The 26,356-nt window shown below is 32.9% G+C and overlaps 1 protein-coding gene across 2 annotated transcripts in view; it reads left to right on the top strand.

The window, feature by feature from the left end:
• The window catches only part of LOC128891386 (forkhead box protein O-like), a 317,193-nt gene that overhangs the window by 56,584 nt on the left and 234,253 nt on the right, over positions 1–26,356 (top strand). The gene's annotated exons all lie outside the window — the stretch shown is intronic.

Here is a 26,356-nt window from a genome sequence, read left to right as displayed (position 1 = left end):
TAAACGACGAGAACAAAAATACTTGCTCTAACACCAATCGAAACATTGTTCTTTTTTTAAGTCTTTGATTAAAACTCGATCATTTTATCGAAATTATTTTTGTAGCTGATGTCTAACGCGTATAGGATAGTTTGTTAGAGATAGAACGACTAATCCTTTTCTATGTCATTGAAGGCACAGAAAAATGCTTAAAATATGAGTGTTGATAATTTTATCTAAAAGGCGGCGCTTTTTCCAAGGTAGTCTGGGTCAGTGTTATTAACTTGAAGTTCGACACGCATATAAAGTAATTATTACTTTAACGTTCAAACCGAAATAAACTAGATGTAGATAGTTGTAACGGTTGATTGTTTTACCGCTTACAAAAGCGCAAACTTCGCTGTAAAAGATTCTCTGTTTTTTCCTTCGTTTAAATGTTGTAATCTTTTATGGTTTTCGTAACCTTTTATACATGTTCATTTAAACGATAATTACACTTGTGTAAAATACAAATCGTTTGGATTTATTCGTTTGGCATGACCGAAACAAGAGTGGTCATTTCAATGAGACATTAATTTCTTTAAATAAACTCATATTGAATTATTAATTAACTATTTATCAATCGGATCCACGACGTTTTCGTCCTTATCCGCTAGCCCTCTTCGACGTATGAGAAATAAATTTTCTTGTTGATTTGTATAAAAAAATCCTCGATAAGGTTCAGAACGTTTTGACATTGATTAATGAATGTTTGATTAACTATCCGGTATGAGTCTGTGCGACGGCGTGTTACGTCAACAAAATCAATTACGTTCACTTGAAAAAAAATTTGTGTAGCTTGGCGAAACATAACGTTTGAAATTGATGTACCTAATAGTCCTCTCAACAGAAAATCTCAAATATCATTGAATTTTTCGAGCTTCGAACGTGACAGACTCTACAAGCATTTAACGTCAATTTACATGTTACTATAGTTTATGTATCGAACGCGTAATGAAAAAATAACCCTAAAAGTGCTTAATGGTTTCTCATTCCTTTTTCATTCCTCCTTGTATATCTATTAACATCGAGTAATAACGTAATTCAATATAAACTCTTGCTGAAACAATTATGCAAACCTAAACACTTTAAAGATGTGAGACTGAAAAAGAAACAACTTCCAGTAGGATAATTATTTCTTAATATTCGAACAAGATTTTCAGAAATTTATTGTCTGAAATTTACAAAGTACACGTATAAAGTGAGCTATTATTTAAAAAAAAAGGCAAAGAAGAGAAGCTTGCGAACCTCAAAATTCTTATTTAAGTCTTTGTGGCACACGGTTATATATAAAAAAAAAAAAAAAAAAAATAAAATTCAAGCTGCACAGAAGAACAGTGTCAACAAGTTGCTAACGCGTTTTGGATTGTATACATTTCTGATTCCACTTATTTTACTTTTAGCGTTAGTTCATGGTATTGTCACACGAATGAAAAATTTTAAATAAAATAGTAAAGCTAAGCAAGAGGTGGGATAGTTTTTAACTAACTAGCTTCAACTAACTTCAAGGAGTTGAATGAAACTTTGTAAAACATATTGAAGTATACAAAGAACAAATTTTTTTCTTTTTATAATCCTGTAACGTAACATTTATTTTTATATCGAAAGATATTACCATATTTAGCAGCCGATGAGTTCGCTATTTCTCGTGACGCAGAATCGTTCGTCGAATTTTGGGAAATGCGAAACGGCTGGTAGAACTTCCGCCAATGCAATCGCACAATCGCAAAAAAGAAGTCAAGGGTCAAGCGTGTCGCGATGCGCGCATCGCTAAACGCGATTCGCTGACATGACGCGGAACGTACTTAGGTATTTACGTAGCCGCGCAAACATATTTTCAAATTCTCTTGGAAACGCGAGTACGGTCCAGATAAATATGTGCGTATTTACCGTTGTAACGTAAGTCTACGACGTGACGGACCTACATCATTTGATTTGGTCGTTTTAAATTCAGCACGCCTAATCCCCGATTTACGAATCGCTCAACTCGCACGATTTCGGACCAACAAGCTCGACAAAAGATGAACATAGATTTTGTTTTGAGTCAGTAGGCTTCCGTTTAATGTGGCATTTTAAAATATACAGAGTGTCTCCCAATTGGCCGTACAAGCGAGAGGGTGTGATTCTACGTAAAAAAATTGAATCGACAAATGTAAAATAAAATTTATTCATACGACGTTTTATTTTCGAAAAAAATAAGTTTGAAAATTTGTCGAGTACGCGTACACTTGGACCAGCTTCAGCTCGACGGATTTCATTGTAGATCGTAACCATAAGAAGAAAGTAAAATCGATGTAAGAGATATCATCATGTTGAAAATATTTGAAAGGATTGTAAGAAGCACGAGGTGCTCTCCTACTCGGAACAGTAAAACAGTAAAATCCGTCGAACTGAAGCTAAATTAAGTATACGTGCCCCCACAAATTTTCAACTTATTTTTTTCGAAAATAAAGCGTCATATGACGACATTTTATTCTACATTTTCGATTCAATTTTTGACGTGGAAGCACCATGTATTCGCTTGTAGCACCAATTACGGGACACCCTTTATATTTATTGTAATGGAAAGGATAAATTGCACACGTGAACCCAACCTTCTTACCAAAATTCAATCTGTTTGATTCAATATGTTGTTCTGATGAGTAAAAAATAGTCTGGCGGAAACGAAACGAAGATTACAAAATTCAAAATTTTTTTTTTACAAACGTTTGCCCATGAATGCCCCATTGGAATTTTCGTTTGATCCTTTTTAGTTTAAAAATTATAAGCAACTAAATTATAGGGAGGCCAACTTCACACTAAGCAATTCAACTTGGCAAATTTGAATTGCTTATAATTTTTAAACTGAAAGGGGGCAAATGAAAATTTCATGTGAGAAAAAAAGAAATTGTTTTTTTAAAAGCCACGTTCGACAAGACTTCTTGAGGAAGAAGAGCATTGATTCTGAAATATAGAATTCAAAACGCATTTAATTATTTTTGCGTTTTACATTTCTCTGATTTCAACGTGTCTGGATTATTTTTAAGATGGTTTCGTATTGTCATTTGGGGAAAAAGAGCACACGATACCCTTGTCAAAGTTCAAAAGTCAAAGTCATGCATTTTAGATAATTCACGATTCTCTGCTACGCCCGAGCAACATAATTTCTCGGCACACTAATTATGAAAATGATTTTCAGGTGTATGATCGAGTTCTTACTATCAAAGCGAATAGTGTAATCTGTTTCTGTTACTATAAATAATAATGCCTTCTTCATTTAAATAATGGATTCTCCAAAAGAGACTCGAGGGTTTTGTTTGCATGTAAATTGTTATTAAGGAACGAAATCCTAGAACAATTTTTAAATACTCTTCCTACAAAGTTATCATTATCTTTACACAAAACTTTAATTTAGGATCTGGAATATATTGGTCTACATTTAGATGAACTTTTGCGCTAGAAATATGTCAATAAACATCATTCTATACTGTTGATAATAAAACTTAAAATGTGAAGTAAATAATAGTACGTTTCAGACTGTGGAATGAAGAAACAGTCATCCTTTAATTTCTTCGCGTACAATCTTTTTTAACGTGGTTAAAAAAAAATTCATCAGATTGATATTGCTCACAGATCCTCAATTGGGTTCAAATTGGAAGTATAGGGTAGTAATTGACCTACACAGGTCAATTTAAGGAACATAAATTGAAGACTAATATGTAAAGAAACGATATGCATACACTCCTGTTCATAAGTATATGGACATGGACACCTACCATGTTTGATGAATAATTTACATGCGAATTTATATATTTATATAAATTCTACTTCAGTTGTATATTTAGTAGCATTTAGTAATAGTATGTGATATAATATTTTAGTTTTGAACAGCATATTAAATCTCATTGAGAAACTACATATATGTTTGTTTAGATAGGATGGTTCAGACAAAATCTCCAACATCTGGAAAGCATTTATGGTGAGATTTTACAAAATAAATGGAATAATATTACTTCGTGGACAGCGAATAAATTGTTAGTTAGGATGCTAAGATTTGTTAAAGAAATTTTAAGAGCACACGGCGGATACATTAAGGGGGGAAATAGGTTTAGGACTACGTTTTATTCGTGATTTGCATGCATTTTTTTAGTAAGAAAGGAATGTAATTTAATGAAACTTTGAGAACATTTTATACATATAATCAAGTAAATATTGTAATTTTTTGGATGTATTTGTAAATCGTAGCTGTTTTGCGTGCATTCTAGAGACCACAGTTTTCATCTGAAATTAATAGGGATTTAAGTTTACTTTGAAGACATGTCTTTCTTCTATATGAACCTAAATTCCCCCCTAAAAAATGGAATATTCCATTTTTACAGGTGTTTGAACGAAAGAACCTAATTTTTTGTCATTTTTGTACAACGTTTTTTTGGAATAAAAAGATACTTCAAACAATGATATTGTTTCGAATGAAAAGAAAATTGAATTGTTTTTATTAATATTACTGGTAAAATATTCAATAAACTATTCATAAAATATATTCTCTAATGCAACACAGACTAAATTCAGAAACATTCTACTATTCACAGTAATATTCATTAACATCTGGAGGGATAAATTACTGTATCACAAATAAACTAAAATTCATTTTAATGTTTATCTATGACACCCATCAATATTGTGACGGTGTCGTCATATCGTGTCGTTAAAAAATTTAATTTTCAATATTTTTTTACGCTTCTAATGACCATTTCCACGCGATTGTGCTATATACAGAAAAACTCAGACACTAAGCATACACGTATGAGCCAGTATCCCTCAAGAGATTCATAGATTTATAATTTTTTTAAATATCTATTCTAATGGGAGAAATGTCGACATATTTATGAGCGAAAGTGTACATATGTGTGAATTGTTTCTTGATCGATTTTAACGTGTAACGATGAAAGCATCTACGCGTTGCGAATGAGAACGCCTTCCCATGTGGTAGTTATAAAATTTGGGCAGACAAGTGTTAAAACCGTCATATCGTTGCGTTATCAACGTTATCTTCGCGTCGATAATCTGTCTGGATATTTGACTTCGGTTAATACAATTTTAAGGCAAATAATTATTAACGAGCAGAAGAAGCGAGCCTCCAGAATGGATGTCTGCATATCTCGCGGCTTGTTTCGTTACTTTAATGTAATTTTTGTGACGAGACGCGAGAGTTATCGGCGCGGCGTTATCGGCGTTTTATCATTGCGCTCTGTTTGACGTGGCTTATTGCTCACGGCGCACATACAATGACGGGCCGTGTAGATTGCAATGGTTATTAAAATGATACAACAGAGAGAATTTGTAGCGTTTCGGCGATACAACGATACACTTGTGCGTTACAATCGTGCCAGCATATGTGACCGCGCGAACATTATTATTAACTATTTCCGATAAAATAAAATATTAGGACTCGCTGCGAGTGATTAGCACTCGACGGAATTGCATAATGTGCGGAAAGCATTCCAACTCCGATTAGAAACGTTATCGAACCACGAATTGTTGTAATTAAATTAACATGGTCCGTACTAGACGAAGTTTTTATAGAGTTTCATTCGTCGAGACCACAAATACATACGATGGCTATTTTTCGAGAAAACTAGACGAAATTATCTATACTTGTTGATCCAGCGACCTCATGGACGAAGTTAGAAAGACGTTCGAAATATACGGGTCAAATTGACTGGGTTAGTACACTGTGGATCATAGCTATAACATCATCTATTATTCTTAATCCTTAGAAGCCTGATTTTCCAAATTAAATTTAAAAAAAACATCAATGTATTTATTATTTGAACAATTGTGACAGCTGACGTTTATTTTTTTAACTTTTCTTCAAAAGAACATTACACAATGGTAACATACATATAGCCAAATATTAAAAACAAACCAATTGCAAGTGTACAATTCGATATAAAGATCCGGCATCAAATTTGAAACTTTGGCCATTTAAGGGTTAAACGTTTCGGACTTAAGCTGGTGTTGAACAAAATCGTATGAATTGAACCTGTCAGGACCATCGAGATTGAATTTTTTTCATCTGAAAATATTATGTTAAAATCAATAAAGGAGGGTCAAATTACTTTAAGTCCCAAAAAAATGCTTCAGCGTCTAAAATTAATTCACGTTTTCAACCGACTTCGAAAAAGGAGGGAGTTACTCAATTCGACATGTATATTTTTTTTATTTTTTATTTTTTATTTTTTTTTAAGTGTATGTTCTCCGATTTCGCCGAGATGACTTGACCAAGCGGGATGAAACCTGTTGCATCTTGTAGAGTATGTCTCCCCGGTGGTCCTGTTCTCGAGACATTTTATCATTTCTCATTTTTTACCCGTTTTTTTTTTGTTGCATAAAACCGAAAACTTTTGTACTGCTTCTTACTCCTAGACGGATGAACCAATCGGATTGAAACATTTTGCATCCGGTAGGACATCGTTGCCACTTAATCTCATAAAAAAACATTTGGACTTGTTTTATTTTTTACCACTTTATACCACTTTTTATTGCAAAAAGAGTACTATTTCACGTCTGTACGTAACACAAAAACCCACTTAGACAGTACTTCACGTAGACAGTATACATGTACACATTAACAGCATTCAATAGTAATTCAAACAAAATTAATTCAATTAAAATTAACTCAAGCAGGAATTAAAAATTGTTAATTTTGCGCCATCTACGAAAAGGTTAATATATTATTTAATAGAATTTGATATTGATTTAATTTGTTCCTTTTCGTTTACCAAACTCTTGTAAATTCTGAGGTTGGGTCTATTCATCGAATCGAAATAGTAATTCAACGTAATAAATTGCTTATGCGAGACTGATCAGTCATTTCAAATATATGAAATAAATAAATATAAAATAAATATAGTAATGCAAAACCATAAATATTAGTATTCCTCTCATTGTTATATATTTTCAAAAATATATTGTAAATATAATCGAAAAAAATAACAATTAGCCAGAAACGTTCTAATTTATTTTTGCTTGTAAAGGCCACGTTTAGATGAAACATATATGGTTGAAGTATTCACATACCGATCGTTTTTATCGCGCCATGTTGTATCGAGATAGAGCTCGACCCATAGATGCAAGGGTCACTCGATCATAGTAGCTTCCGATGATATGTAAATCGCGCGACATTATCATCCAGAGATGACAACTACGACAGCTAAAAGTAGAATAAAGTCGTGTTCCATGATTTATCTTACGATAGGCATCAGCTCCACGTAGTGTTTTTTTTTTTTACAAGTTTGAAAACATACCGCACTTGAAAATATTATAAATTCATGTTACAAAAGCAGCAAATAACGTACAAGAAACAGACTGACAAAAGAAAGATAACGAGAAAAGACCGATCATGAAAAAAGCAATAAGCATCTGTCATTAAACGTCATTCATCGGCAATCATTGCATATACGATTTTGTAACAAATGTTTTCTCATTTAAATACTACTTATCCATGTTGAATAGTCACTGAAATAGAAATATCTACAAGTTTATGTATATTCAATACATTCCGGTTATGTAGATAAGAATGTTCCATATTTTGTTCCACATACTGAATATTATCAATCATGCTAGTTTTTGGCGTTTTTTTTTTGTGCTTTCAATTTTATTCGCACTCACAATTTGTACTACGACCATATGTAATCACTAAACTGTGGATTTTATGTATTTATGATAAAGAATAATATAGAAAACATATATAATGTATGTTGAACATATTCCACAATTATTATAATAATATTGTTATTTCATTTTGGATGAGTTTTCATACCTTTTGGTTATGCTTACTATGTATTTATTACATTAGTTTATATTATAAATTGACAAAATCCGTAGTCTAGTAATCACCTTGTATTTATAATTAAAAAATCAAATATATATGTTAAATTAAAAACCAAAATTCTAAAGCCGCCTTTAGACAATCCTTTAGAATGTATTTGTATCCGGATAACGGTGAAGAACATTGCAATTACTCAAGGGATAAATTTATAGCCTTTTCAATTTCGAATTATTGGAACAGAAGGTCGTAAATTTTCTTTTTAAAACAGCAAATTTAATATCACTTTTTATTATTAAAATAATAACCTAGATTACACATCTGTATTAAATCTAGGCATCCAAGGTAAAACGCTTTAAACTTACCTATCAGTTTATGGGTTAAATGGATTTACCATAAAAGTGAAACGACGTAAAAATAGTATAAATGAAATCGGAGTATGAAAGAGTATCGCATAAATCAAGGGACCAGTGTATTAGAAGCCAAGTAAATTCTAGCTGGGCACTGACCTCGTCGGAGCAAGGTCCAAGGTCACGAGAAGTCAAACTCAAAGTACGTGGCTTCTATGAGGGCACCGACGTCCTTGGATTCTCGGCCCTTCATGCAATTTACATTCGACTCGTAACCCGCCACCGAAGGCCATATGAATATCCGGCACTGACGAGCCTAATGCCAAGGAACTTTGTTCTCCGTCGCGGACTCGAGAAAAGGAAACGAGCAACGAGGAATAAATACAGTACCATTAACGAGATATGTTCCTCCGATGACCGATAACGACACGTGCGCGCGAAATTAATGAAAGAATTCCCAACAAACAATGAGAGTCTAGCCATTTCCTTACCCGATGACACACACCAACGTGCCAATGTATTCTCGGACTTCCTATCGAACACGTTAACGAGCAAGACGCGCATCTTGCAAGGCTGATTTCAAAATATCCTACAAACTCGGTCTAGTCTTCGGCAAGGTTGAAGCTTAGTCAAGTACTCGAAAAAATAAGCTCGCGAGTGTAAAATACTAAGAACCACTGTCTGCCAATCGCATCGCAGAGGTTATTTATTTATTATAACATCTCAACCTTTGAGCCGTATATGTATTATGTACAATTATAATTTTAAGCAAGTCCAGATATAATAAATTGTCTACGTTTATTTCGATATTATAATCAATTTCGTTTAATTTTCTATGTACGATTTTCTTTAAGATTCTTGAGTATGAAAAGAATTGTATTCAAATTCCCAATTGTTCGAGTTAATTTCAATACTAAATTTCCATTACAAAAGTTTAGTACCTTTCCAACGACAAGAATTAAAATGCACTATTGTTCTTATACGTTTTCGAGATCAAACAATTATTTTGCCATTAACTAGAATTCAGTTGTGCAGCTGCTAATAAATGTTTCGAACAAATTTTGCAAATAAATTATACGTGTTGTAACAAAAAGGAAGAATATGTTTTCCTTTTTCTTGATTTTTCTCCTTTTTCTTGAATTTGTTCTCGCTACTGAAACTTCTACTAATTAAATTTACCGATCAACTAATTTTACGGTGAAAACTTATTGTTTCGTGTATTAAAAAATTGAAATGAAACTTTTAATTGCAAAAAATTGAGAACAATTTTCATTTATGCCATCGGATTTTGCATGTTTGAAATCATTTCAGACGACGCATGTTTACATACAGCTTGTATAATAACGGAGTACTCGTATGTGTATTGGCCGCTATCATCAAAATAAAGCCGAGTAGTTTTGTTTCTTTCGAAATTGACGAGAAACGGATAAGCATGAAACAAGTATGTCGCGATAAGATACTCGCTGGAAGGTCTGCCGGAGTGGCTAGTTTCGACATAAATAAGACAATTTTTAATGTAGTTGCTGACGTCTGAACTGTGTACTGCGATACCGATGATTCGGCAAAAGTTATATCCGATACTATGGAACAGATTTATGTTGGTATCGTCGATGTTGGGTCGTTAAACAATGTGTCGTTGTTATTTCATTAAATGGTACATCCAAATCTTTGGTTTGGGCCTTCTTAGGTATACCAAATTTTAATCTTGAGTAATCATTAACAAGTTGGAATCGAATAAGCAAGAATAGAGCCAAAATTATAGAAAAACTTCAACATACATACATACATACATACATACATACATACATATATATATAATGAAAACTTCAACATACATATATACATATGTACATATCTATATATATACAATGTATGTATGTGTGTATGTATGTATGTTGAAGTTTTTCTATAATATATATAATAATATAAATATTTATTTGTATATATATTTTTTTACATCTTCAAACTCAAGCGTAGTACAATTATAAAACCAAGCAAAATCAGACACAATACATTATATAAGATTATTCACTTACTCACAATGTATTATATGACATAAGTTTGTTTCAAGTAATTATAATTAACTTCATATCATATATATACAATAATATAAATATTACATGTAAATTGTAGAATTAAGAAATGTCTCAACAAACTTGCAAGTTACTTATAACTTGCATTTAAGTTATATAAGAGGTTTTCAAATATTTCTTAACATATTATATGTACACAATTTTCACAACTTTTGTATATAAGAGTTATTTAAATATGACACGTGTACAATTTCTACAGCCTTAGTATACAAGGGAAAATTGTCAATTTTTACAAGGGTAGTACAATTAAAAATCCAAGCAAAATCAGACGCAATACATTGTATAAGATTATTCAGTTACACACAATGTATTCAATTACAATAATTATAATTAATTTCATTTCATACCTTGTATATAATTTCCTTCAAGATTCTTAAATATAAAAAGAGCTGTATATTAACTCAATTTTTACCTCGTCATCGAACTCATAAATTTAAAAAATTAAAATGTCCAAGCAAAATCATACTCAATACGTTGTAAAAGATTATATTATATAAACACAATATATTCTATAGTATATGTTTATTTCAACTGGTTATACATTTAGTTTCATTCTCTGCAACGGTATTGCAATAAATATATAATACACCTTTTCTTTTTAGAAATTGTGCCAAGATTGCGAGGTTGATTTTATTAAGACTGCATGTTGCATACACAATCCATAATGCGAAAAGTCAGGGATATAACCGTCTGTGCTAATATAAAATTCATATTCGCCTTGGGAAAAATGGTCGGTAATATATGACTTTGCCATTGATATTTTGTGACTTCCTGTGGGCGTTTTTAAGTGCCGTAGTCTATGGTACAAAATTATCTTAACGATTTTTATTCATAATTTTAGATTCGTTTATTTTAACTGAGACTACAGGGCTACACTATCAGGTGTGTCTTTTATTCAAACCAAGATTATTGTTCGCACAAAACCTTCAATCATAATCTAAAACGTGTTGGTTTACATTAAGGTGAACTTTTACATTTAATGATTAAAATTCAGATATGTATTTTTATGGTTTAATCTGTGCTTTATCTATCGAACCCCAAATCATTTGAGGCACGTGGCGCATATGAAGTAATGAAGTAATTTTCAAGTAATGAGAAAAGTTGATGAACGAGAATGTCAAGCGTAATAAAAACGTGATTTGCTTTTCGAAAGCGCTGCGTGGACAAAACGATGGTATTCCCCAGATCATATGCATATACGACCCTTTAACATTTGATCTCTGCTTCTTTACGTAAAGGGCACTCGCGACGTGATTAATATTATGTAGACGAATAATCGCCTTTTCTGGTCACTCTCGTTAATCCGATGAGAATGACGACGGATTATACAGGGTGTCCCATATAACTCTTGGATCTTAACCATTTTAGTGGAAACCAAAAGAATTGTACTCAGAGGAAAAATACCAAACCAAGTTGATGTAATTTAGGAAGAAGAATATAAAGATAAAAGTATTAATGATATTTATCAAATTTCAGAAGGAACACATTGTGAAATAATGGGAGGATAAATTAATGCTAATTCTTCGGTCTTTTAAAACATATCCAAAAATCAAAACAATCGGAGGCGGACACCTAAAAAGCTTTCCTTGTGAGAGAACACTTTATTATAAACCTTATTGCTCCAGCATATACAGCATATTGCTCATTGCTATACCATAGTCTACATATCAATGATCACGAAATATAAAAAAAAATTAAACCCGTAAACAATATTTTCAATTCGTGGAACATTTCACATGAGGTTTCTGAAGAAAAATTCACTAATTTACAATGAGTGTAGAAAATATATTTGTATAGTAACCAATTCGGTGCATAACTTCGTGAAATTCCAGTATATTAATTAATTTTGTATAAACTATCAATTTGTACATCTCCTCGTCTATTTCTGTCGACTTTTCCTTTTTCCTTATTAATTATATAAATTATTCAAATAGCTATTGTTCTTGCATTGTATCAATGTACTCTAGAGACACTCGGGGACATGTATATATTCACTGTTTATATAAAATTAGTTAATATATTACAATTCCAAAAATGTTATATAAATTTTATTTGAGACAGAGTTTCCTTGTAACGCGTATATACATGGTGTCCCAAAAACGTTGGAGATCCTTGACAAGGGTAGTTCGGGAGGTGATTTGAAACAACATTTTCCTAAGCGAAAATGTTGTCCGAGGCTTCGTTAAGGAGATATTAACAAAAAACCCCGACCAATCAGAGCGCGTAGCCTAGGCTACCGCGGTCCCTCTACCGGCATATTCGCGCTCTGATTGGTCGAGGTTTTCTGTTAATATCTCTTTAACGAAGCCTCGGACAACATTTTCGTTAAGGAAAAAGTTGTTTCAAATCACCTCCCAAACCACCCTTGTCAAGGACCTCCAACGTTTTTGGGACACCCTATAGGTACCATCGTATGGAAGCGTTACCAACAACGATATATTGTTGTTCGGCACTATAAGGGTTAAATATCTCGTGTTTTTTGGAGTATAAGAACATGTTAGAGGCATTGTCTGTTTGGGAGAAGGACATACGATACACTAAAAGATTCAAGAAACAGTTTGCAACGTAGCGAACTGGTTATCGAATTCTGTGGCAACAATAAACGTCACATTGTAGGTTGTTCATCGATATAAGATAAATAATAATTACGTAATTTTAACGCACGATAGATACGGTTTGACGGACCAGTCGATGCGCTAAACAGATAAGATCGAAAAAATATTTTGCAACAAACATAGCGAGCTGATTATCGAATCCTGTCGCGACAATAAACGTCTCATTGTAGGTTGTTAATCAACGTAACATTTATTACGCATTGGCTTCAACCGGTTATCAGCACGATACGTTGATTGCGTCTAGCACACTTGCGCGAGTGGTATTATTATGATTCAGTCTACGAGGAAAATTGAATCCTTCGCACGACGACGTGTACACTGGCAGATACATCGTGTCGCGTTGCTTATGAAAAATAAACCAATACTGAATATTTAGCAACGTCTCCATGCGTCACGCGGCGAATTAAAAATTTGCTTTAGCCTGTTCTGCGTCTAATTTCGCTGCCACGATGCTAACTGAGTTATAATAAATTCTAAGGAAATCGCACAGATTTGTGGAACGAATTAAGTATGTTTTCAATTAATTTTTCTGTAATTATGCGCGCATTGAAACGCTTTTGAGTGTCGCCATTAGGCTGGCAACCTCTTGTACGTTGGGTATGGAAATGGATCCTCAAAAAGAACTTAAGATCATTTTATAGTGTAAGAGATACTTTTAATTAATAACTCTTTTGATGAGTTATTTATCACGATTTTTTATAAACTTGAACAATATAATCATAACATATAAAGGGAGCTTCATAAGTCAAATTCAACAATACTTTAAACACTTTATTCTTAACCCTTTGCACTCTGCGCCATGTAGTTGCAAAATGTGCGAAGAGGAATCGCATTGCATTAAATAATTTAACTTTGGAGACGTGTCTTTTTTGATATCATTAGACTTGATTATAAATTCTTATAGCTTTCTTGAAGCGTTAACACCACTGCAAACATAAAAGATCTTTTAAAAGTAGCATCAGAATTTTGTTTTTTAATATATTAAATATATTCTACGATGTATTATATATATTGTAATATATATTGCTTATGTTCAATTGGCATATTTTAAATGAAGTACACATGATTATAATTAAACAATTGAAATTGTCCGCTACGCCACGTTGACAAGCATATTTTATTACACACCATATTTTGGTTTGCTTTCACGTACTATTTCAATAAGAAAACTTTAAGGAAGCATGTGCTTTTAAAAAATTTGCCTTCGCATCAATTTATTTTACATAACCACTAACAAAATTTGTTAGACTTACGATGTCCCTTCATAGGTTAAACCCGAATGCAAACGGTTAATACTTAATTCACATAAATCTCCTGTAACCTACTTTCACAGAAAAATAGAACATGTACTCATGCGTCTTTATCATAGAACGTAATTAATTGGAATCAACAAAGACATTCGTTAGTTCCCAAAAACACCAGAATAATGCACACTATAAATTATACACACATTATACAAATGCTACAATAGATATGTATTTGTACCTGCCTAGTATTTTGTTTCTCTATGCAAACTGTGGATATGTGAAATAAACGACACTATTCACCGTTAAATTACTTTAATGTAAATACGAAAATCATGAGTTCTGACTATTAGCGAAGACTTCACCCTTTTCTCTATAGTTTTATTCATGGAAAATTAAACGCAGCTAGGAGATGTCTATTAAACCGTTCCTCAAGACCTGTTTTCCTTTCAAGGAAACTCTGGTCACACGCTCGGTTGCTCATGAGACTGATCAATTTACTTTTGAACATCCTTTCCTTCTGATTACTAATGGGCTTCTTGGAAGTCAAACTGTTCAATTTTATTAAATAAGACCTATAGAATATTTATACTGTGTATATTATTTCAAGCCTGCTTTCTAACCCATTCACTGTTAGGAAAATTTAAAGCGTTTTGCCTTGGGCGCCAAGATTTAATACAGAAGTTGGAATCTAGGTTATTATTTTGATAATAAAGAGTGACATTAAATTTGTTGTTTTAAAAAGAAAATTTACGATCTTCGTTTGCGACTCTTTCTCGAATAATTTGTGACTCGAAAGGCTATAAACTTAACCCTTGAGTAATTGCAATCAATTTGAATCACGAAACATCTCGTAGTTGGTAGTGAATGTTAACACTAAAACTACGAAGCCGATTAATTTAAGTCATGTACTTCAAACTTCTTCCTAAAATTACTCAATTATTAATAATGCTTTTCGAGAAAAATTATCGTCTCCTTTTTACATAATAAAAGAAAAAATATTGCACATAATAAACATATTTCTCTCGTCAATTGCTGTAATACAACTACAAATAAAGCAAAACCATTATAAAGCAACTTTTCAACTTACTACATAGTTGAACTAATATATATATTTAATTATATTTATTTCAAACTTATTGTATAGCAGTAAATATTGGATTGATTCATAAATAACTATTGCTGCACGTAAAAAATAATCATGCTTTCGGGGAACTTCTTGCAGGCATAAATTTTAATTTAACTGCTAAACGGAAATGAGTGATAATCAACGATGGTGATTATATAAATGATTTAGATTTATTATGTAATGATTAGTTTGGAAATAAATTCTAAGTTAGGAAATGACGATTATTTATGCATCAACCTAATACATTTGATACATACACATTTTGTCAAATTTCAATTTGGTTACATTAAATTTACATTCAAATCGAAATAGAAGTAAACTTAGATACAAATGTATGAATTTTGAATTTGCTTTTACGATCAATTTTTAAAGAAAATAAACGACAACATTCGAATCTAACATAGTCTTGATTTGCAGAAAAGATATAAAGTTTACTTACACGATAGACTCTAAACAAAATGTTTAATTCATAAGAAAAATTGACGTCTTCTAATAGGCAGCTGCGGTTGAATTTTTGCCGACCGCAAAGTGTTAGATACTTTATACGTATCGAGAAAGATCGAATGCATGGATACGAAGGCACATGCATGTAATCACGCTAACGTAAATAGGTAAAATAGCCGATTACGATAACAGAAACAAGCAGCTAATCATGTTAAGTAATCTTGTTAATTCGCGATACTTAATAGATGCTAACGAACATAATAGAAGCTGGATTAAACGTTTTAACACCTTTCCAAAGCTTTCTGTTCTTTTGAAAGCGCCATCGCGTGCTGATGTCGTAGATCGGATTGATTAATCGAGCTCGGAAAGTATAGTTTTTTCTCTCCGACCCAAAAGAAAGGAAAGTATTGTAATCAAGACGAATGAGAACATTTCTTACATGAAAAACGACGCTGACCGACGGTTTAACACTTGAACTTCCGAAGACAATACATATCTGTTACACGTGCTAAAATCTTTAAAATTACAGGGGAAATAATAAATAAATTTGTCAAAATAACTAGCCTTACTCTCGCTTTAACAAGTGCCATTAAAAGTTGTAGCAAAAGCTACAGCTGTTAACAATTGAATAATTTCAAAAAGTAATTCAACATACACTAGTCAGTTTGGTTCATCTTCAGTTATTCTTCATTCTTCGAGTATTTTCCTTGTATTTTTGTTTTATTTGTTCCTTTTCAGTCACACATTACTAGACTGCGGATATTTAGGCCTTTACGACAAGTGTAAATGTACAAAAATATATGATAAATTTACAAAGTTACAACATTTAGAAAACAAACCATACTTTACTTCAATTTACGTTTCCGTTCTTCATCTATGTTTATAAAAATATAAATTTCATAATGCATGTAGAACCCAATCATATTTTTTTTTCTATCGTAACCACATTTCATCAGACGTACCATAGTCTTTCTGCATTTCGAGCGAAAGTTTAACGTGGTTATGTATAAGAAAACGAATTTGATGCATAAATATAAAACTAAGGAAGGGAAATTCCTACCCTGTTCTCCACGTTCGCGGTGTTCGTCGGTATTTGCTCGAGAGAAAAGTCCGCGGTTTTTAATGCAAAATGTTGGCTGGCCGGTAACTTTGAGAAATGGCACGTGATTGGCGGACAGATTACTCCAAGTGTACAACGGATGCGTCATTGGTGGGGGATAATAGAGACGAAGGAAAGACAGAGGGAGGGACAGAGAGAGAAAGAAAACGATAACCAGCTCGCAGATAACCGGCTCTTTATCGCTCAAGACTTCATAGGGGTTATCGTTCTGACCACCGTTGCCACGTCCAGTGCTGGAACTGACTCGCGTTCTCTTGGTGTGCGTATTTTATTCTCGGAGGATACCGTCGCTTTATCAACGAATAGTCATTGGCGCTTCGTCTGTCGGAGCTTCGCCTGAAGCTCGTTGAAAAATAAGCCAGCCGCGAAAACACTTCACGTTGCTAATAATCCTCGACAAATTTCTACCTATGCAAATTAAAGATGACAATTTTCCGCTCTCATATATAGTATTATTCATAGAAATCACTTTAATTAGAGTTTCATTTTTTCAAAATTTTTATCTAATTTTACTTCTATTTCGATTTGAATGTAAATTTGCAAAGCGTGCCTGCCAGCGTAGTCATGATGGGCATATTATTATAAGTTATATAAATTGAATATATTTCGTACCATTCGTGTTTCATTAAAAAGTAACATCCTACAGTTCCTTTTGGTCGCTCTTGATTAATTTTATAAATTATGTCGTAATATTTGTAGGTTCTATAAATGGCGCTTCAAATGGCTATGACGTTCACTAGATAGATACTGTATTCAGTAGATACTGTAATAGCTTTTTTATCAAAAGTTAAGTTAAAATATTCTGATAGAAAAGCTATTACATATATACATATATATACAGGGTGTCCCAAAACTGTTGGAGGTCCTTGAAGAGGGTGGTTCAGGGGGTGATTTGAAACAACTTTTTCTTTACCGAAATTGTTGTCCGAGGCTTCGTTGAGGAGATATTAACGGAAAACACTGACCAATCAGAGCGCGCGTATACTGTTGGAGCGGCTGCGATAGCGATGGCTACGCGCTAGGTAGCCGCTCTCGTACGCGAACAAGTGACTCGCCATGCATCGAAGGATACTGACGCGGCCGCTCAGCGCGTAGCCTTCGCTACCGCGGCCGCTCCAACGGTATCCGCGCGCTCTGATTGGTCGGTTTTTTTTTATTAATATCTACTTAACGAAGCCCCATCCGACATTTTTGCAAAGGAAAAAGTTGTTTCAAATCACCTCCCGAACCACCCCTTTCAAGGACCTCCAACATTTTTCGGACACCCTGTATATATATATGTAATAGCTTTTCTATCAGAATATTTTATTATAATTATCAGAATATTTTATATATGTATGTATATCCTTTAGCATCATTTTTTATTATAAAATAATTCAATTTTTAAAAGAATAAATTTCGGTTAGTCACAATTGATCTTTCATTAACTTCTGCAGATTGGCTGTAGTTCTTACGATTTTACTTTTATTTAAATTATTTGAAACAATATTTCTCGTGGAAAAAGTGCCATGTTTATACAAAAAAAAAATATTAAATAAAGTTACAACATGTATATATCTGTAAATTTAACCTCTTCACGCTCTTGGCCACATATGTGAACATTTAGTTTTTTATAATTATAATTACTGTTAATAATAAAACAATAATAAAACAGACCAAAAATGTGATAATAACAAAAAAAATCGTCCTGAATCGTCCCAGGTTAAATACTAAGAACTACAGTAAATTTGCAGAAGTTCATGAAAGATCAATTGTGAATAAGCGAAATTTATTCTTTCAAAAAGTGAATTATTTTATATTAAAAGACAATGTTAAAAGTAGATCTATGTACAGTAGAATGCACAGCAGGCTTAGAAGAGGTCAAAATAGCACGGTAGGAATCTCTTTGTCCACTCGCACAGAACGAACCACGCGATTCAAGATCAAGCATCGTTGATTAATCTGCACGCGCCAACTGTGAATCCAGTCTCCATTTTTTTGTGCGAAATAATTCTGCCCCCGTGGAATTCCGATGGTACACAGGGATATTGTTATTGATGGCACGCGGCTGCATTTACACGATTCGCCACATTTAAACAGCAGAAAATATGTGCAGGATGAAGAGAGTTTATGGAACGACAATTAAGTTGCCCGGAACAATCGGAATTGCGTTGAATGGTTTATGAAAATCGATTCATATCCATGGCCGTATGAAAATGCTTACTAATTCTATCTAGCATCCGTTTCGATAAAATTGTAAAATTATTTTATTCCACCGAAAATCTCGATAATTTCGGTACAAATATTTGATATTTGTATTCATCAAATAAATAAATTTCAAAATTATTTCATTCCGTGTTATTTTTTTAATTGACTGGATGCATATGTTTATCTTGTTATCCGAATAAAAGAATGTAATTACAATTTGGATGTTTCAAAATCATTATTAAAGATTATTATTCACACAACAATTGTGCTTAATTTCAGATCGGAAAGATAAAATTAGACAGAAAGTGATACTAAAATGATACATTTGGTAAATACTGATGGATACCGATAAAGTAATTTAATAACATTAGTTTCACGAATGTATAATTACTTTATACGTACTGTGAAAGTACTCCAAATATAGAATTCAGAGATGGGCATATTATTTGAATAATTGACTATGATTAAAACCAATGTACAACATTGTATTTGCGATATCATTTCGATCAAACGATTTAATCTTTAAATGTTTATCTTTTTTCTATGTTGATTTCGTTAAAAATTCTAAAGAAATTAAATTACTTTTTATTTTTAACTAAAATTGTTGAGCGATTAGAAATATGTCTAATAAATATAATTACTTTTAACCAAGTCTATTTCTGTAAACTATAAATACTGACGTGAAAAGTTGAATGCAAATAATTTTTCTGACATTTTTCTTTCTTGTTTGTAAAATGCTTGATGTGTTTTGATCTGTACTATCATAAACGCTTTACTTCGGTATTCGGTTAGTCTCTCGCGGAATTCACTTCTTTATTTGGTACGAGACACAGGCAACTTTTTCTGTCTTATTTCTGATTAAAGAAAACTGGACGAGGAGTCGAAACCTACCGAGACACATCGACAAGTGAACGTAAATTCAATTATTTCTTTCTATATAATCACGTAATTATACATTTAAACCAAGCATCTGTAGTCAATAATATTTTATTAAACAGCAAAACTTAACGTTTTCACGAAAGGAACATTGATTTTTAAAATCACATCTTCTATAAATAGAACACTGACAATAACAAATAATTAATAATTAATAACCAGCAATACCGTAAGGTAAAATGTGGAATAAAACTTCCTTGACCAAAATCTGGAAATATGTTAGAGTGGATAAATCAAGTAAATTTTAGAGACATGTAATATTATGAAAAATGCTGCCAAAAAGTTATAGTGTACTTTATTTTAATCTCAACTTTATTTTTTTTTAAATCACATGAAATTTGAATAAACGTTTGCATCGATAAAAAAGAAGTGTTTCTCTGAATATTTTTAAAACGAGTCATTGTATTTCAACATTTATGCAACATCTAACTTTGATTAGACAAGAAAAGTGTTAATGTCAAGAACAGAATAAGCTTCACCTGGTTTCACCGATAACAACAAACAAATAATCATTATCATAACGCAAAGTAATCTCACAGATTTCCATTTTCTTTCTACGATAATTCGTGGTTTTGCGGTTTATTCGCGGTTTACATTCCAAAAGCGCGTTGTCATAGAGATATAGCTACCGTGTCCTGTTTATGCATATAAGCAGATTTGGCGATTCGGGTTTATTCAGTTTCATTCAATCCGGTACATTCGATATAATTTCGTATACATTATAGCGACAGATAAAATCTGTGTTTGGACACCTCACCGATAGAAGTAATGAAAACAATCGCAGAATATTATTTTGTAACACATGAAATTTGCGCTTGTAATTTTTTTACTGTAACCATTTACTATATTATCTACGATTGTTTTGTACTATTGTAGGCAAACGTATCTCATTTATATTGAAACTAAACAAGGTCTAACCGTTAAGTTAAGCTACACATTCCCATAATTTTAAATCTGAGAAAATGCTTTTTACTTGAAAAAACAAGGGTCACCTTGACTTTTTTAAATAATATGTTTTGAACGTTATAGAGCCGTGACTGATGTTGAGATTAATTCAATGATGTATTATACTAGGACCTTGAACTCGAAAATTTGGTGAAAACGAATTTTAATGAAAAATTATTTCTTACAAAATAAATCAGATTACATAAGATGTTCGAACTGCGATCCATCTTCTATGATACAGATCACCCCTCTTTGTATTAGAGTTATCGTTGTGATTTAGTTTTGAAAATTAGAAGCCCAAAATTGGCTCTAAAACATTAACGAGGTTAAAATTGATCAACGAATTTATATTTCTGTTTACTTTAATTATGTCTTGTTACAAAAAGTCATTTTTACACTCTATGGACCGAATGTTGTTTCTGCAGACAATTTGCAAGGTATTTACTTTGGTAAATTCAAATTGATAGTGTTGCTAACCGTCATTAATAGAGTTATTGGTTATCAGAGATATTGTGTAATTAGGACGTATATCTGGTCCTGAAAAAACTAAAATTATTCGATTAAATGTCGATATAAGCATGAAATCTGAAAGTTACATGAGCCTATAGAGGGTTAATAAAATTAATCCTTTGTGTGTACGCTATAATTGTATTGAAAATTCGAAAGTCAATCAGCTCTAAGGTACTAATAAAATTCACCAGTGAATTAATGTTTCATTGATAATGTTTATCGACAGTTCTACGGTAGAATCTCCTTCGGAAGGGAAACGTAATTTGTGTTATAGAGTGTTAACAAAAAAAAAACCTGTTGTGGGCACACAGAAGCTGCCGGCGAGCACGGGCCTTTAATTCGCAGATTGGCAACGATTGCTTAATCACTTAACAATTTCGCCCTCGGAGCCGGGACCAGACGTGGGAGTCGCGAAGTTAATTTCACGTGCAAGAAAATTGGACACGGTCGTTAGAACAACGCCGTCGCCCAGCGGGAAAAGTTTCGCTGAACGTTGGCGGAAAGCAACCCGGCGAATCTCATTGGATAATGAATTGGCTAACGCATGCGACGAAGGAGGGAACGATAAACCCTCCGAATTAGCGTTAGAGTGTGCTACCTCGCACACACGGTCGCTTTTCCTTCGGAGATCCATGCACGGCCGCCACACGACCAGGTGAAATGTGTACACGTGCTTGTGCACGCGTTTACAAACGCATCTTAGGGTGAAGGGTGGCTGGGGAGACCGGGGGAGGGAGGCACTTTGACCGAATGGGCAACTTGTTGCATTTCGGCTGGGAACGGCTCGATAATATACTACACAAGATTCTCGTGCTCTCTTTGTACGTGTCAGAATTGTTTAAATTTGTTGTAGCTAAACCTTACAAAACCTCGATTGAAATCCTTAGACAAATTTCTCGATTAAAAGGTAACACAGTTTTCACAGAAATGAAAAATTAAGTTCCACATTAAACAAATGAAAGTTTATTCGGGTAGACGTCTGATTAAATAAACATTGCAAATAAATGGCTATACGGGAGGTTTTTCAATGTCTGTCCGTATTCTCGATGCAGATGAGTTGTAAAGATTTGATTGAGTTCACTCATCACTTTTCTAAACTTTGTCATTTCTTTGAAGCTGATCCACTCTGGGATTAAACCTGATTCTAGTGGCCAACTCATTTGGATATTTTTTCGAAACCTCGACACAATCCTTGTGAATTGATTGTTGGTACCAATGAGCGTGTATAACACTAAACTGGTCTCTTCGCTACGACTATAGCTCAGCGAAGACGGCGTTGTTATTGAAACGAGTTCTCGATACCCTCAACTCTCTCAACCTTGAGCAATGTTTTTTATTCCAAAGAAATGGAAGCGGAATGAGAAGGGGGAGAATAGTCAAGAGGAAATTTCATCGCATAAATTTCATTCTTGAATTGCTCGGTATCGGCACAACCGCGTGTCCATTTCGGATTATTACATGGCTGATATTTAATAGAATGTTGAGTGAAGTCTAATAAAATTCGATATCCAATAAAATCCAATAAATGCGGCGCCTGAAAGCGAAATCTCGTGAAATTTAATGATCCGGATTTACGGCAGGGCTGTTTCACCGTTGTGGGCGCGCCGCTCGAATCTGCGATTTTCCGCAATGACTGCGAGTACAGATCGCGATATTTTTCACGGATTATGCTACGCGTCCACTTGAGAGTACCACTATCGATATTCACTATTTACGGTAATCTTTCCACTTCGATATTAAAACTAGATGCTCTTATTAACAATATTATTCTAGACGCTCAAGTTAATGACACACCATATAACATTTTGACTTTTGTGGACGTTTATGTAAGGTTTTCCGTGAATTCATGTCACTTCAAATTCTATTCTTAGTTATGTAAGATTATTTATTTAGAGGTTCGGCGAGAACTGTCAAAATTCCAAGACAACACACAATATATCAGACAAAATCAAATCGCAATACAAATTGATAAACATAACTGACAACTATAAAACATACAAAAATACCTAGTGGTTTAAATATAAACATTCATCCAACATTCACATTACAATACATTACAGTTATGACAAAATTATGAAAATCTTTTTTATTTTATACACTACATATTTAAAACATTGATATTTCAAAATGTATTTTTTAATTTTTATCTTCACCCTGACGGTACAAATTTGCGATGTCCAGCTTCAGAATTTTATTACTCGTATTTTCGTCAGCACGCGGTATTAGAAAACGTAAAATATCTGCTGGTCGTGATGTGTTAATTTTTATGTATTTTGTAAAGTATTATATAAGTAATGAAAAATGATTTGTTGTTCTGGAACATAAAAAGTAGCCCTACTTTGTGAATTTTTGATTACAATATTATTCTTATTATCTTCTCAAAATTCTTTTAAATAACACATGGTGTGAAATATCTAAGATCTTTTTATTCCGAATATCATATGATATCGTTTAAGTGTCACTATGATTACGTAACGAAACGTAATTTGCTATTAAAAAAACACAATCCTAAAACCGATTTTGGAAAATCTGTTATCATAGATTCATACTTCGGTTAATACTTTACCGAGCGTTAGTCTATTAATAGGCTTTTTGCTAGGATAACCAATACTCTGTTATCTATTATTGATATAACATTTGATGCTTCCATCATTATACGAATTATAAAATATTATGTAAATATTAATCGAGAAACTATTAAAATTGAGATTGAATAATACTAATATTGTCGAAATAATAAAAATATTGAATTCATTCATGTAATACAAGTTAATACAATTGTACCAAATAATCAGATTGTACATGTAATAATGTTTGCAGATAATTTATCAGATAAAACTGAGAATTCTATACATATGGGTTAACTAAATAATTCAAGAATTCGATTTGAATATGGTACGCATCTTGCACTCGTCTTGTAAATTATACTAGGAATTGAAACACTTAAATTTGAGTAATATACATATACATGTCATTACGAATTTCGGAATTCATACAAGTTGTACAAATCACTAAATTGTACCAAATATTCATATTGTACAGATAATACCGTGTATTCACGATTTTTCAATAAATAAAGAAATAAAAATTCTTGTAAAAATAAAAAAATATTATTGAATTTAATTATATAAGGTGTCCCAGAATTAGTGTAAAACCCGGAAATGGAGGGTAGCTGAGAAGATTCTGAACTACAATTTCCTTTGCAAAAATGTCGGATGGTGCTTTGTTTTTTTAATTATTAACGAAGTATCATCCGACATTTTTACAAAGGAAATTGTGGTTTAGAATCCTCCCCATTTCCGGTTCGTACACTAATTCTAGGACACCCTGCATATCCAATCGCTACCGATCGGTAAAGTGTTAATTAATGTTAATTCTCTGTTTCAATAGTTGTCAATAAAAATTAAGTAATATTAATATAAGGAAAGAATATATGGATCAAATTGACTGTCTTGGTGGTGTCGTGTTAAAAAATAAGTAGGGTCTACTATATATATATATATATATTTATTTATTGCTTTTAAACCGAATATGGTTTATATAGCATATACGTTACATAAACATATTAACATATTGCTTGACATCTTTATGCGTCTTTTTTACATGGATTATCTTAAGACTAGTTTGCATAGCGTTTGTGTGCTTACATTATTTTAATGAAATGAAATGGAATTATAATGATAATAATTATTTAATTTAAATTTAAATTAAATTAAATTCTTATTGCGCATCGGTTAAGGGTCTTCCTATTGTATATACCTACATCTATTCCTATTTATTTCGTTATAGTTCGAGATCATGTCGTTATATCTCACTTGAGAATCTCTTTCTTGAATACACAATTAAATTAAAGTATCCCGTACGCTCGTGTGAATGAACTCTTCCTCTCGATCCGTGCCTTTCAAACAGTTTTGCTCTCAATGTTGGCTGACTAGACCTAAAACTCTCAAGTGGACACGTAGCGTTACCGGTGATTTACAAAATTGCAGGCACGAGTCGCATAACACGCGGTTCAAGCTCTTTCGAAGAAGAAAAGATCGTTAAAACGACCATAAAATTGCTATCGCGAGACGACGCGTCTTAATTGTTGCCCGTTGCGGGTCAAAGTCTTGTGTCGGAGCTCCTTTGCGGAGTTTTACGATAAAACGACGCGGTTGGTGTAAACGGGCTGATTTACGGCGATTCGAGACGGAAGTCTAACGCTGCTGGAGACTCCGATTTAAAGTTTCCGTTCCTAGGTTTTCTGCGCTATCACTTTAGCTTAATATCTTCCATGCTGCTGGTCGCTTTACGAAATTACCGTAGCCGTTACGTGATTTCCACGGTTCTCCCCTTTCAAATTAAATTCTTTGACAACTACTTCAGGAAATGATCTAGATCGTACGGAGTGGAAGAATCGCTTGAACCGTCGCTCGTGAAGGTCGTTTACGTTGAAAGATTTATTGTTAGAAAATCGTGTTTACTCTGTATACTTGCTGTTAATCGCAGGGATTTAAATATTATGACGATGGAGTACTCAGACAAGTGCTTATTCGTAAGCAGCCCTTCTTAACCCGTTGATTCCCATTTCGCATTAACATGAGTGACGCATACTTATCTATTTAATTAACTATATCAGTGCATATCTTTGACATATCGTAAGATGTCTAATAAAATTACGATGACTATGAAAGTAATGATTAAAGAGACGAATATTATTAATAAAACATTTCGACAAAAAGCAACCGAGAGCACATGTGTTCAGGTTCAAGCACGTGTGCTCGGATTCGAGCGCATGCAACCTCGATTGTCTTCGAAAATAAAACTTTACACTTGCTAATTGTTACTATGATTCTCATGTAATAATATTTTAAAATATCGAAGCATGTATACAACTATTTATTTATAATTTTGTATGAAATACCTCATTTAAAATCTCCATCCAAAGTATAATAAAATTGACTTGCACTATTCTAATC

The sequence above is a fragment of the Hylaeus anthracinus genome, unplaced genomic scaffold (assembly GCF_026225885.1).
Source record: "Hylaeus anthracinus isolate JK02 unplaced genomic scaffold, UHH_iyHylAnth1.0_haploid 0, whole genome shotgun sequence".
In the NCBI taxonomy this organism is placed as follows: Eukaryota; Metazoa; Arthropoda; class Insecta; order Hymenoptera; family Colletidae; genus Hylaeus; species Hylaeus anthracinus.
Note: the sequence above shows the minus strand (reverse complement) of the source record. Positions and strands in the feature narration are given on the sequence as shown.